The sequence below is a fragment of the Mytilus edulis genome, chromosome 11 (assembly GCF_963676685.1).
Source record: "Mytilus edulis chromosome 11, xbMytEdul2.2, whole genome shotgun sequence".
Lineage (NCBI taxonomy): Eukaryota > Metazoa > Mollusca > Bivalvia > Mytilida > Mytilidae > Mytilus > Mytilus edulis.
Window position 1 is genome coordinate 62,591,903 of NC_092354.1, and position 15,676 is coordinate 62,607,578.

Below are 15,676 nucleotides of genomic sequence, written 5' to 3' on the forward strand. Positions count from 1 at the left end.
CCCCAACATAAATATCGCCACACTTAAAAACAAACCATTCTATTTGCATAACTATGACGCAATTACTTTTCAGCCTTAATTTCTGAAGAAAGACACATTTAAGATTAATGGTGTTTACACATGCACACTTTATGTCTTTTTTTTTTAATAGAAATGTTTAAAGATGCTAAAAGTATGTCAATGCTGTGAAATGTTTTGCTATGTATACTGTAAAAGTATTCCCCATCTGTGATACACTGTAATCGTCTTGTTCCCTTTTCTGTGTAGTCTAGATGATGGTTGCACCGACGCTAGTGTCATCACTTGATATACTTCTTGTGTTTACTACTGTTATTCTTTTCTAAGTTATACTGATGTTAAGTAGTTGTCGTTTGTTGGTGTGGTTCATACATTGTTGTAAGTGTTTCTCGTTTCTCGTTTTTTTTTAATGTAGATTAGACCGTTGGTTTTTCCGTTTTGTTTTTGTTTTTTTTTACACTTGAATTGTTTTGGGTCCTTTGTAGCTTGCTGTTCGGTGTCAGCCAAGGCTCCGTGTTGAAGCGTGTACTTTGACCTATCATGGTTTATTTTTATAAATTGTGACTCAGATGGAGATTTGGCACTCATACCGCATCTTCTTATATCTGTTCATATAATATTTCATTTTTCTTATTCATTATCATAATACATTGATGCTTGACGATTGACAAATCCAAATCAAACACACATTTTTACCTGCATGCTTACTAATTACCACCATAATATCTTTGCATACCTGTATTTTATATTCAGGTGTTGGAATCTGCAGATGGTGTGGGCTATTAGCTATATTTTTACATGTTTTTTTTCTGATTCTTAATTTTTGGGTTCGGTTCTAATATTTTCGTTTATAACTGCTTAATTTCTTTGATTACTATTGTTCAATGGTATATTTATACTATTTGTAAACATCAATATGTATATACATGTATTTATAAGATAAATAATTAGAGGGCAATTCCGAATTTATATGTGTACTTCAATGTAATATTTACACATATTTAGAAAAGATATCTTATTACATCTTTCTATTTGATCCCCCAACTTATATAGCACGTGAAGTATACTAAGGAAAACATAGATTTTTGTTTAAAGCACCGTATTCAGTATCAGCATGATAGATCATTATATGAGTTTTAAAAATGTTTACTGGTCTCAAATTTAAACATCGCATGGTGTTACTTCATTGAATAAATTTTAAGGAATTTCAAAATTTGCCGTTAACATTTGAAACTCTGATCTTCTATTGGTTCCAATGTGGTGTAACTTCGAGTCATCACAATCCACGCGTTATAAAAGTATATATATAAAAAGAACACTTGTTCTGAAAGGTTGAAAGAAAGGATACAAAAAACTATAACACAATTAAAATAGATTAAGTTAGACATAAGTTTTCAGCAGCAAATATTTCAACAAGGTAACACTCGTCAAACAAAAAATGAACGGAAAAATAAAGATAGCACATCTTTTGTTTACGTCCCAAGTCATGAGTCTGTAATTCAGTGGTTGTCGTTGGATCATGTCTGTCACATATGTTTTTCATAAACTACAGTGTTATAAATTATGCCTTTAGTTTTCATGTTAATTTTACATTTTTTTCATGTCGGGGCTTTCTTTGGCAGTTTAGCTGACTTTACGGTAAAGGCTTTTCTCATTATTTGGTTGATTTCTGCTCCTAACGGGTTTTCAATTGGCGGTTCCAGGGGTTGGAGCCCCTTTTTTTGGACGATCAATGCATTTGAATGGGGGACATATAGTTGGAACTCCCCCTTTTGTCCTGGGTTGGGAACCCCCTTTTTAATATGGCTGGATCCACGCTGTTTTCAATAACTCTATAGTACCTATCCATTTTTGCACATAAACTAAAATTTATAATAGCTAATAATGCATAAAAAACATTTAAATACAGAATGCTATTTTATGCCAATTTTACAATTCGGGTCAGTAAATTAATTGTAGACTTATTTACCAACGTAGACTTTATCGTTGTTTAATTAATTTGTTTTGAAGAAAATAAACGAGTCCCTCCAAATCTAAACGAGTTAAGGACATTTGTTTTAAATATTCATTAATTGTTGGGCACAAGAACTAAAACCATTTAGCAAATAGTTTTGTTTGTATTGCGTAATGATCATTTGTTGAGGTTGTTTTTTTACTTCTGTTTCATACTATGATTCTTTTTATCATACCAATAAAAGCATACAAATTGTTCATTCTAAAATTTGATAGCGCTATCATGCCTTCAAATCAATTACGACGTCGAATGAAGTCAAATAATATATGACGTAATGATGACGTTTTATGAAAAACATAGGTAAAAAGAAAACAACAACAAAAACAATAACCACATGATGAATAAAATATATATATAACAGTTGGAAAGCAAGTCCTTGGAAACGTCTGTTGTCGTCAAGCTTTATCAGCAACAATAGCAGGGGGAATTAATTAGGTGGCGCTACAGTCGTCCGTAGCGTCAAAAAGTCCGCCAAATCAATCGGCTAAAATATTGACGTTTAAACTTTTTTTTGCAACTTGTCATGCTTTTATTATAATCAAATTTCAAAATTTGTAGGTTTTGTGACCAATACAATTTCTTTACGACATACATACATTACAAAAAATAGCTTGTTATTCCTATTCCTTTATCCTGTCCGTTCTAAAAAAAAATAGCCATCTTTTTTGTTCGCCAAAAAAAATCGATTTTTCCAAATTTGACGTTTGCGTATCCAAATACAGAAGAGAACGGTTATAATCTTATATGAAACCGGGAAACCTATTTCAGATTTTTACACTTTTTTGAAGCCATCATTTTTTACTTTTATACATCAATTTTAGTGACCACCAGCCATGTCAATTTGTATCTAGTTTTAGCTGCGTTTCTACTTCAAAACAGTAAAATTTAGCTTCTTTTAATTATATCTGTTTTAAAATGCTATAAAATACTGATTTTATGAAAGACATGAATGAAATTTTGATTAAAAGTTGTGGATTTTCACAATTCCATACGATACCTGTATTTTAAAGTAACTAAAACACCTTTTGATCCCCTACACAAATTGACCTCTGACATTGTTTTTTTTTAACATACGTCATGTAACGTTTATAACAAAATATGTGTCAGGGTCATGTACATATGTAGTAAAAATTTACACATTGGAAAAGTGAAACAACAAACAAAGATCTTCTTTATTGCGTTTGAAACTAAACGTCTTGGAAAATTCTGACAGATCCGACAAATTATTGATAGCCTACTGTATGAATTGACATTAAAAGCACAAAAAAAATAGCAATAGAAAATGCCTTGCAAAGAAAATTCTGTAGGAAAAAAACATATGATAAAAGGAAATGAAGGTCAGTTAATTATATTTATCTTTTATAAAATAAAATCTTGCTTATATTATTATCTCTTTACTAGGTAAGCTACAGTAATAAGAGCAAAAACTAGCTTATCAAGCCAAACAAGAAGTTAATTCATTCTATGGTATTGTTTTGGAAAAAAAAAAAAAATTCCAGTTTTTGGAGAAAAAAATAATTTGTTTTTGATTCTGAGAAAAAAAAAATTGTTTGTTTCACCCTCAGCTGCCACTATATATAATGCTATAATTGAAAGAAGAAAATTGTTTTCGACTTGTCGCGAAAAAAATAGATTGTTTTTGTCCAGAAAAAAAAACCATACCCCCTCTCCCATCCCCACCCCCCCGAAAATCAAATGGGTGCTGCCTTAATCAACATTGATCATTATTAAAGTAAAATGCACAAGATTTGTCCCACCAATTTCATTTCATTTCTGAGATTAATATCCAATTATTCAGGTAAAATATACAATACTTTGTTTATAAATATGTAAAGCAGTGCTCAAAGCCCCATTTTTCTCTCAAAAAGTTTACTTTCAACATAAATAAAATACACGAGAAATTAGGCAAGTGCTACTAGCTGTGCTAGCTTTCCTAATAATTGAATTTTATTATAATAATTATGGTTTTAAAATTCAAAATTATGTCACTTTCAATTAAAGTATTATTTCTGATCGACATTTCTGTCAAAATCTTTGGTAAACTTATCCCTTTTCTGTAATATTAGGATATTTTCTAGGTACTGTAACTAAGAAACAAAGGATTGAGTTAAATGCTTTTTAACTTTGAAGAAACTTATTGTCTGACTATTGGTCCCACTTTAGAATATACAATATTAATGATCAGTATTATTTATTATTTTCATTTTCAGAGAGATTATTTAAATTGTATAAAAGATGGTTTATTGCATTAAACATTATTAGAACTGGTTTAAAAGAAATTCTACAAGAAGTGGTCCCTTATATAAACCTTTATAAAAATTGCAAAGTAAATTTCATCAGCCAAAGCTTATTTAAAGCAAAAAAGGCTTTAAAAAATTATGAATATATGTTTAAATTTCTTAATTTTTACTCATATTTTGTCTTTTAATTTCTACATTAAATTCTTCTCTGAAAAGCAGGAAAGTTCTTCTTCTTAATGTTATAATAACAATGTTGTAAATCGAATTTCATTTATTTTCCCAAGTATTTTTGGCAAAGTAAACTCCATTTTATTCATTGCCTTGTGAAGGGGAGGTAACTTCTTGCACAAATGATCACAAATCGGCAGAAAACCACCGCTTCGTGTCAAACATACTTTGACGTTTGCGTATCCAAACTTCAATTGGATAGATATTCTTATCGAGTGTTTGTCTTAATGAGATGCTTTATTAAATTTAAATTCAGCCCATCATTTTTAGTTTCCTTGAAGATATTTAGATTTTTCGATCAGGAGACTTGACAATTTTCAAACAAACTTCAAGTTTGAAGATAAAATAAAGAATGAAGGACTTTGATTTGATGTGTAAGTTTTGACGAGTTGAAACTATGAATATTCAAGATTATTTGGAACAATAAGTTTTTATTACGGCAATAGTATTTAGTGAGTTACAATGAGGTTTGTCTCATCCGTAGTTTTACTGAATTTTCACGGTCACGTTACTCTATTGTTGCTGATAAACTTGGGGTCAAACCATGACCTGCTTTCCAACTGATAAAATGTATTCAATAATTGAAGGAAAGGTGGTTTTTCAGAAATATTACGATAGGAAAAAAGTAATCTGTCCTTCCCGCAGTAAGCCAGGGGAGGACACATATGTCCTTGCCGCAGTAAGAGGGTTATCCATTCTTCCAGTTAGTATCCGGGGATATAAGCCGGAAATGTCAACGTAAAATGTATATACCCTGTCTCAGACCTTAATAAAATAATATGTATAATACTTCTTGTATGGTTATCGCCTGTTATCTATAGTTCCTTACATGAATAGATGTATCTTGTATCACAGTATACAAAGAGTCATACTAAAAACCTATTAATTTGAATGGCTTGTCCATTTCATCAAATGATATTGCAACGTTTCCATAGGATATGTGTAAGGTCATAATGACGTTCAAAGGCCACAACGATGTACATGTCGTTCTTGGTAACGGACATATGTGATTTATTCAACAACACACAATTAATATTTATTTACATATAAGGTATTTGGACCGGAAATAAATAGTTTTATCTTAAAACCAGTTGTAGGAATGAACGGGTTATGTTCAATCTTCTCGTACATTTTATGGTGGCATGATACTAAACCGGGAACGCGAGGGATTAATATGTTTGATTTTCATATGACGTAGAAATAGCCTTTCAATCAGTATAACTGAGATTTGGAACTGTCTAATCAGTAACAGTTACTGCCAGAAGTCCTTTGTGCCTCTGGCTTTTGTTTCTCTTGTATGTTTTTTTTTTATTCATATGTTTCTAAAGAGGCCAGCTGAAGCTTGATTGTGATTGCGGAATTTTCTCGCTGTGTTGAACACAACATTCAACAACTGTGTAATGTTCTGACAATTAAACTGACACAAGTATATGGTCTAAGTATACATAAGGACATAATTTTCATTACTGTGGAACAATTAATCAAACAGCGTAAAGTAAATGCGTAGTAGTTGGACAATGTGTGTAATATAATAAGATTTAAGTATGGAATAACATGACCAACAATTCCAACATAGAAAGTAAGATCTTTCGTGTATGGTTTTATCAAAACTTGAACAGACGAGCAGACAGTCAGACAACTTTATATCATACTATGTTGGCGATTAACGAGTGTTACTAGTATTCAAGGATTCGGACCTTTTTTTCTGGTCATAAGTTAGGAGATAACTGTATTGTATTTTAAGCTCCGACGGCATCAATTGGGGATTTGATGGTCGCAAATTAAGTTTACTGGCGACGCGTTAGCGGAGACAGTAAACGGGTATTTGCGACCATCAAATCCCAAATTGATGCCGTCGGAGCTTAAAATACAATATTGTTATCTCCATTCTAATGAAACTAACAGAAAACAACGTTAAAACATGTATTTAAAATCTGTCATATGTCGTCTGCGCTTGCGCGTACGTCCCATAGCATCAATTATCAATTGATGCCATGTAAGAAAGTGACGTTATCCAATCAAAATGAACGTTACAAACGTTGTTGCATTAGAATTGCCATTTACAGTTTCTCCATTCTTTTTATTACCATCAAGGAAAATGTTACAAGCGCGAAAATTATATAAAAAATATCATACAAAGGCAACAGCTCATATAAGAAATCTAAGATTTTTTTGTAGATATGATCTGTTAATCATGTTTGCTGTTAGCATGGTATTTTGCACCTCCACAATTGACAGAGGCAATGGCAGTAGGATCGACTTCGATGTAGGGTTTGACATCAATGAACCAGACCTACTGCGCACACAACCACACACATCGCCCGTCATCAACACGAAATAGAAAGGGGCAATACAAACAGCCATGCTAGTAGAACGACCTGATACTTCGTACCAGCAACACCAACGCAGTCGGAGTAAAATAAAGGCTAAACGACAGACAGACACCGGTCTGTAAAATTGTTTTTTCCAGTCTGCAGTATCCAGACAGGATAGCCGGACGTGAAACATCCATATATCGTCATTGCTGTTAGTAGTGTAATTCTACACATAATACTGTTCAAACATACTTCATGTACTTAGTAAGTACAAAAATCTGTGGAAGTTGTCTAGAGGACAAAATACTGCATTCAATGTATTTACTATCATGTGATTTTTTAAATGATATCTCTTTCAGGAAGTCTTCTTATGATATCAGTGAAATAGTAAGTAGGAAGTCGACCATGACATTCTAACTATTTCCCTTTGTATATAAGTTTAAACTGCGCCTTCCATATGAAATGTAGTGCGATAACTAATTTACAGTGGAGGGAACTGTACAGAGATTACAGAAGGACTTGCTCGAGTAACTGCAAAGTAAGTAGAAAATTATTTGACAAACATGTCTTCTTCATTTGAAATTAAAGTGCTAGTAACAAGTTTGGAATATATACCAGTTATTTTTTCACTCGTTTGATGTGTTTGAGCTTTTGAGTTTGCCCCTTGCTTAGAGACTTTCCCTATTGATATTTTTGTTATTTCCCTTTTTTTTTTTTTATCATATTTGATATTGATTAGAACCTGTAGTACCATTCTATAGAAAGTGTCGTCGCGATAAAGCCTTTTGTGGTGATGCGGCATAAAGCAATCACTAATCAATAAGTCTCTATAGAGTCATGTGACATTTAGGAGATAACTGTATTGTATTTTAAGCTCCGACGGCATCAATTGGGAATTTGATGGTCGCAAATTAAGTTTACTGGCGACGCGTTAGCGGAGACAGTAAACGGTTATTTGCAACCATCAAATCCCAAATTGATGCCGTCGGAGCTTAAACTACAATATTGTTATCTCCATTCTAATGAAACTGAAAGAAAACAACGTTAAAACATGTATTTAAAATCTGTCATATGCCGTCTGCGCTTGCGCGTACGTCCCATAGCATCAATTGTCAATTGATGCCATGTAAGAAAGTGACGTTATCCAACCAAAATGAACGTTACAAATGTTGTTGCATAAGAATGCTGATTTGCAATCTTTTTGTTTAAAAAGAAGCTTAACGTGTTTGTGCGTGTGTTAATACTAATTTTAATCAACAGTAATATAAAATAGGAATTGAAAAGAAGATATCGTAACGGTTCAGCGAAAGAATTCTGAAATGTGTAAATGGAATATCATATACCTTTTTATATTAATAGTTATTTTGTTAGATTACAACTCAAAGTATTCTAAATCAACGCTCTAAAATGAGTTTGTTTGAAAAGATGAAAAAAAAAAACTGTTTACGATGATAAAAGAGAGGCGAAAGATACCAGAGGGACATTCAAACTCATAAATCGAAAACATACTGACAAAGCCTTGGCTAAATAATAATTGATAAATAACCAACTATACTTACATACATGTACATTGTAGCTATGCATTACTGGTTGATACACTGTTTCTTTTCAAACACGTATGCATTAATGGTCACATTTTATCTATTTATTTTGTACAAATGTAAGAATATAAACACAACACGAGTCATTCTGTTACAAAAATAATAAATATAATATTGTTTTATCTTGTCTTGCAGGTATTAAGCCCTTTCGAAGATGACACTGCTTCCGGTTGTAGAACGAATCCAACAAAGAACGACATATCCTGTCTCCAGAGTTATGGTATATGTCAAGGATGTAGACGCCGTCGCTGTAACCGCCGCCGATCAAGATGTTCGTGGAAAATTGGTAGAAATTCCAATAGGAGATGCAGTCGAAACTAATACATAAGATGAAGGGGCATACGCTGTCATTTAGACAAAAACAAAATGAAATAAAATTGTTTCTGTATCAAATATTTATACAAATTGAATAAGGATACAAAAGTTTGTCATTAGCCATCATTTATGTTCAAATCAAATCGAAAACATCGCCAATGAATTATTTACATGCATATTAATAATGCAATTTAAGTTGAAACCGTTTTTACAAATATTGCCCTAACTTGTCCTTTAGCTGACTCTCGGCTACGCATGTTACAAGCGTGTTCCGTTATTAAACAATCAAAAATGTAAACGTCAATGAACGGTTTTTTTTTGTAAATTGGATCTAATCAAATTTGAGAATTAAAGTCAAATTCTTGATCCCGAATTTGACAGCTAATGCCCCATAAAGATAAATATTCATCTTCAAATAAATTATACCACTCCACATATTTCTTCTTCATCATTGCCAGTAATAACCTAGATACAAAGAAAAAAAAATGTAAAACTCATTACCTCACACGTGGAAACAATGCTTCTAAATATGACAACTGTCCGGCAAACATTCTTAGAGTAGCTTCGTTAATGAGATGTCTAAGAATCTAATTTAGTCTGCGAGGAAAAGGAGAATTATATAAATGTTATTGGTTTTGCACTATCTTTCACTAACTGCGAGTACTCTTGAATTGGTTCTTTTTTGTTAGTGTTTTTGAGCTACGTGCCGATCTGATGAGTCAAACCATTTTAAAATAATTTGTAAAGTTTGTTCATATGTTGTGCTACTCAATCATAATTAAGGTTGTGTGTGGGTTAGGTTATATTACCTTAGCTGTATTTGACAAAACCCGGCCCACCAGAACTTATCGGCAATTCTCAGTAGCTCTTCAACTTCTTTATTTGGCCTTTTTATGTTTTTTTATTCGAGTGTTGCTTATGAATCTTTTTGTGAGTCCAAACGTGAGTCTGTTGTATTACATTTAAATCATCGAACCTATGATGAGATTATTTGAGGGGCTTGTCTTAATTCAGGATTTTGTCATTCTATGTGGTTAGTTGCTGTCTGTTTTAAAAATAGATAGATGTGATATGATTGCTAATTAGACAACTCTCCGCCGGTAAGTTTTTTTTTCACAAATTATGCCGTTGATTTTAGCGTTTTTAAATGTGACTATTTTGTCATATTGAAACTTTTTATAGCTAACTACATGGTATGGGTTTCGCTTATTGCTCATATGACTACCTATTGTTTAAATTTACGTATTTTGATTAGTTGTCATACATCATCACTGTTTGATATACATATATCATTAGTTATCTTACCTCCTATATATTTATAAGGGTATGATTGGTTAAAGGACTACACGTGGTGACTATGTATATTTGATATAGGGTGTCAAAAAAAAAATATAGGGCTAGTTACCGTACGGGGTTAGTAAGGAGTTACTTCCCTTTCAAAACAAAAATGATGGCACGACCCTCAGTAAAAACAACAAACTCCGTGTTGAGGAAAAATCTGAACGGTATCAATAGACGAAGAAATTCATAATGAAAAATTGAAATAAATTCCTAAAACATGATTAAGGCTTTCAAGTTGTTATTGTTGGCATTAAGGAGTTACTTCCCTTGCAAAACAAAAACGTAATAGATAAAAAAAATATATATATACCAAATCTTCAGCTAAAAAGTTGTTATTGTTGGCATTTGTTTTCTGTATAGACAAATAGAAGAGGGATCTTTATACTATGTATTGCTGCTTAAAACAAAAAAAAGTATCAAAGTCTTACATTACTTACAAAAAATGAAATATACGAATAGAATAAAAACGAATGTGCCTATCTCATTTTAGGAGCTTATGTTTAAGTGGTTGGCGTTGGTCCTTGAATGTCGTATTTGTTTTTCGTTAATTGTGTAAATTAGGTCGATCGTCGTTTCATATTATTCATGTCTGGACCTTTTATATCGGGACCTTTTATATGTGTTTTTTTTCCAGTTGAAGGTCGTTAAGGTTTATATACCCTTCTGTAGCCATTTTTGTACGAATTTTTCAAACCTCAATTGTATCAAAACTAAAGATATAATAAATAATAGAGATAGGCCATTTAGTACATGTTCCAAGGGGAAACTTGATGCAAAGCATTATTTTTTACTGTTTCATTGCATTTGATAGAAAAAGAGGACTTTGTGGCAAATAAATCAAGATTTTTATAGAAAATCCACAGCCTTTAATACAGAGATTTTTGTTATAAAATTTGAAACATAAATTACTCACTTGATTTTCTATGATGTGCTAGTGTTTATTTTTTACCAAAAGTTCTAAGTAACCTGTAAATTCTAAAACACCTCGTGCTGAGTCACTAAAGTCGAGCGCACCCTAAAAGGTGTACTTGATTTTGGCCATATTTATACTTGTCTTAACCAATAACTACATTTATAAACTTGTTTTAAGGAAATCAATGCTAGCACTGCATGCAATAATCCTATATCTATCAGTCATCAAATTGCCAAATATGAGAGTACAAGGATAAAGGCTGTGGATTTTCTATAAAAATCTTGATTTATTTGCCACAAAGTCCTCTTTTTCTATTAAATGCAATGGAACAGTAAAAAACAATGCTTTGCATCAAGTTTCCCCTTGGAATATGTACAAAATGGCCTATCTCTATTCTTCATAATATCTGTAGTTTTGATACAATTGAAGTTTGAAAAGTTCGTACAAAAATGGCTACAGAAGGGTACATAAACCTTAAGTTGCCTGAATAAGTTCTTTAACATTTTATTTGAACTTTGGTGGATATTTGTTTCACACACGTTCATCCCGGTAAAGTGATAACAAAATGTGAGTCCTTTTCCGTGTGGGGGAAAAGAGGGGGCGCTCAAAATGTTTGAAATACATCCTTGATTAATATAATCGTTTTGAAAGAATCTTTCTATCGAATTTCTGACCATTGTTGATCTGTTTGGTAATAGTAATGATAATGGTAAAAAAAACAAACTTCATGAATGGATGGGACACTCTGAAGTTTTCCGGCTAAACTCATAAGTATCATTAACAATAAATTACTGTTGAAAAAAATTTATGAATTTAAAACATACAAATTATTGACTGATTGTTGTCTTAAGGTAGCACAATACAAAGATTTTTTTACTTCCAATGAACCTTATTTTTTTCTAAAGTGTCTATTTTTTCAATAACTAGCTAATTAATAAATTAACACTCAAGATTAATCCTTTCATCGCACTAATTGGTTATGAATTACCTGGATACCTGGAGGTGTCACAATGATAGAATACGGATCAATGCGTTTCACCTGTATACATGTAATTAAATTGTCAAAACAGCTCGTCAATATGAAGATTAGTTGATTGTTGGTTGCTTAACGTCCAGTGGCAAATATTGCATGCATATTCAGGACGAGAACAAGTTCACAAAAAAATACAATAGGTAGGTGGATACGATAGAGGCCATCTGGGATGATGGTCGGGGGAATTTGGACTGCCACTGGAAAATGAGGGTATATTGGATAGGGACAGAAATTTTGCCTTGCAACAGGCCACCTACGGACCCCTCAAAGAGTTGTTGCAAGGGTTCTTAACGTGCAAAGAGCGTGGCACTCTCTTTACACGAGGCATCGGATTTAACGTCCCCCTTCTGACTGGACGTGACTGCGAACTTGATACATTCCGCACAGCCAAACGGACGCCCCACTTCGGCAAGCGTTTTACTGCCGGTCAGGAGAAGACCAAGTGACCATATTTTTATACCCCAGTCACCTTAGGGGTTTCAATATGAAGAAGTTGACTTTCCAAATATTTCTGTTATCTTAAAAATCATAGCTACCATGGGGTGACGAGTTGCGAATGTAAGCGATCCAAGAGTGAGTTATCACTTTTAAAAACCTACCTGAGAACAACTATGGGGCAATCGCGTTAAACGGACTTGCGTTGATGCATGTGCACTACAGTTTGGAACTTAACATAAAACAAATTATAGATAACTTTGCAAGGAAACACCCGTGATGCATGATGTTGAATGACCTGATAAACGACTCTTTGTTTAATTAGTAAATTTTGAACAATTTTACGTAGAACTATTTTTACCGATTCGGAACATTTTAGCTAAACTTTTTTTACAGCTTGCCTAATTCAGATGACAGTTGTATGTTGTGCTATTTTAGATTGCAAGATATTGTATAGAGTCTTAAATAAAAATCAGTTTTACATGTCTTTAAATTCCTTTACCTAGGAATATGTGCATTGCATGGTGTTGTCCAAATTCATGATCTTCCATAATGTCGAAGGTATTTTTTAACCTTTTTCATACCATTCAATATTCATTTGGGACCACCCCCAAATTTTTTTCTGGATCCGCCACTGGTAATCAATTATTATGTAATTAGTGGCAAAATCTGGGTAAGTTCACTTGAATGAATTTAGCTCTATCATCTCTTTAACTATACAGAAAATTTTAACGAAATCTTAATCAACACATCATGGGCTTCAAAAGGGTGTCTCAGATTGTCTCTATTGTATTCCATTCTCTCATAAATCTCTAATTAGTGTAAACATCCTAACCACATAAAAGAAGATAATGTTTAATTAGGTGTAAAGTTTGTTCTATACATTCTATCTGAAATTTGAGACACCCTTTTGTAGATAATGGCCATAGGAACAACACATAATACAATCAACCCTCTAGGGATACCTATGCAGATGCTAATTTCATTTAAAAGTGGAAATTTGGTAGAAAATATTTTAGACACAGTTAACATTATAATTGGTTACATAATTGTTGCATAATACTAACATTGCATTTATTTGAAAGAGTAATCTGTTAGCTATCCAAAACTACCACTTTTAAAAACTTTCAAGCATTATTAAGAAAGTTACAGCATTTTAAAACTTGGTAGTTGGAGTTATAAAATCTTTGTATTGTGCTACCTTAATCAGTCAGTAATACTTTCTTTCATATACGCTGTTCATAGCCCACTCAACGGGCATACAAGAAATTGTGCAAATCACTCAGGCGATAAAAACAAGCTTGATTACCCTATTTTTTCGTTTTTCTTTTGCTATCAAAGCATTAGAAAATCCACAAAATATTTGAAAACAAAAACAGTCGACGGGGGTACTTAATTGGAGCACACCAATCAAAACAACATACGTGGTTGCGTACCTGACTTGTTTGTATGTTAACATCCCAATATTAAGAAGACGAGAACAGGTATCTTGGACATTCAAAAACTGGCAAAAAAATCGTGAGTTTATTTGTCTACAAGTACCTTGTTTCCTCTCATATCGATTATTAGAAAAATAGTTAAAAAACCAATAGACAAAAAAATGTACACAAAACACAACATCAAAAAATATCGATAGAGCAACACTAACCCCGCCAAAAACCAAAACACGGAGTGATACCATGTGCTCCTGAAAGGAACCCAGATCCTGTTCCTCGTGTGTCGCGAAACGTATTGCACATTTAAGTACACTGTTATTCAGTAGGTCACGTACTATGAAAAGAAGAAGGGATTGCAGTTAATTCAATTTGAACATATCCGTCGTCATCTCTGAAACAGATATTCCATTTTAGTACGTCATGATGGCGTCCTTAAAATGAACTTAGCCTTTTATAGCTGACTATGCGATATTGGTTTTGCTCATTGTTACTATACTTTTTTCAAATATATAATAAAAGTATGGGTCACCGTGCTATTTTTCAAGCTATGAGTCGTTGAAAGTTGCCTAAATTTGGTTAGATTGTTCATGAAAAAACATATTTGTGTGCATAAATAAAATCTATGGGATAGAATTTTGAAATAAATTGTGAGAAGATAGGTTTTATTACATGTTTTAAGAAAATAAAAAGAAAAACGGAGGTCACCGAACTTGTTTTCTTGCTGCAAGTAAAAATAAAAAAAATCCCTATTAGTCCAGTATAACTTTTTTACTAAAAGAGTTATCTCCCCTTAAATGGTTCGTTTGAAAAAATGATTTTTAAAACAAAACAAAATGATATTTGTGTAAATAATTTTAATAATACAATAAATCATCAAGTTTTCCTTATATAAATAATCAGTCTAATCATTAAATAACAAATCTGTCTCAAAACTTGCAGACTTGGGCAAAAAACTATACCGATTTTGTACTGTGATTGTACAATCCAAGATGGCGGTATACCATGTATCTACCTTAATAACTGACTATGGGGCACAGGACGTTTACGCTTTTTTACCTGTAAAACGATAGGACATTTGCGCTTCCAATACTATGGACATGTGCGCTTTTAATTTTGATTCACCTGTAATAAATTGACCGGACATTTGGCGCAATACCAGTCAGAACAGATAACAAGGGCTAAATATGTTCACATCAGATATCAAGCGAAAACTGACCTGTGATGACTATACGTGATTTAATGTCTTTAAAATATTTACTTTTAGCTCTATATAATCTTTAAATATATATAATTATGTCAAAGTGCTATGTCATGAATGTGCTATGAAATTTGCTCTGAAGTGATTTTGATGCTTATAACCATAAAGGAAAATATGACCAGTCCCAAGTCCGGATAAAAGAGGACAAGTAGTCATAAAAAACAAATATTGCAAAAGCGCAAATGTCCTTTTTTAAAAAGCGAAAATGTCCTATGAAAAAGCGCAAACGTCCCGTGACGTGTCTATGTGGTATGGACTTTGCTCATTGCCGAACGCCGTACGGTGACCTATAGCTGTTATTTTTTGTGTTATTTGGTTTCCTGGCAATCATACCACATCTTCTTTTTTATATTATATTAACTATAGTATTCTTTTTTTCTAAATATAAGCCATACCGTGATCTGAACCTGTCTACATCCTTGTTTTCTAGACTATGGATAGTGGTCTCCGTGTTAATCATATCGCATCTCCTGATTTTTATATGTCACATGCATGTAGTCCTACAAAACTGTTATATAACAGAGATATG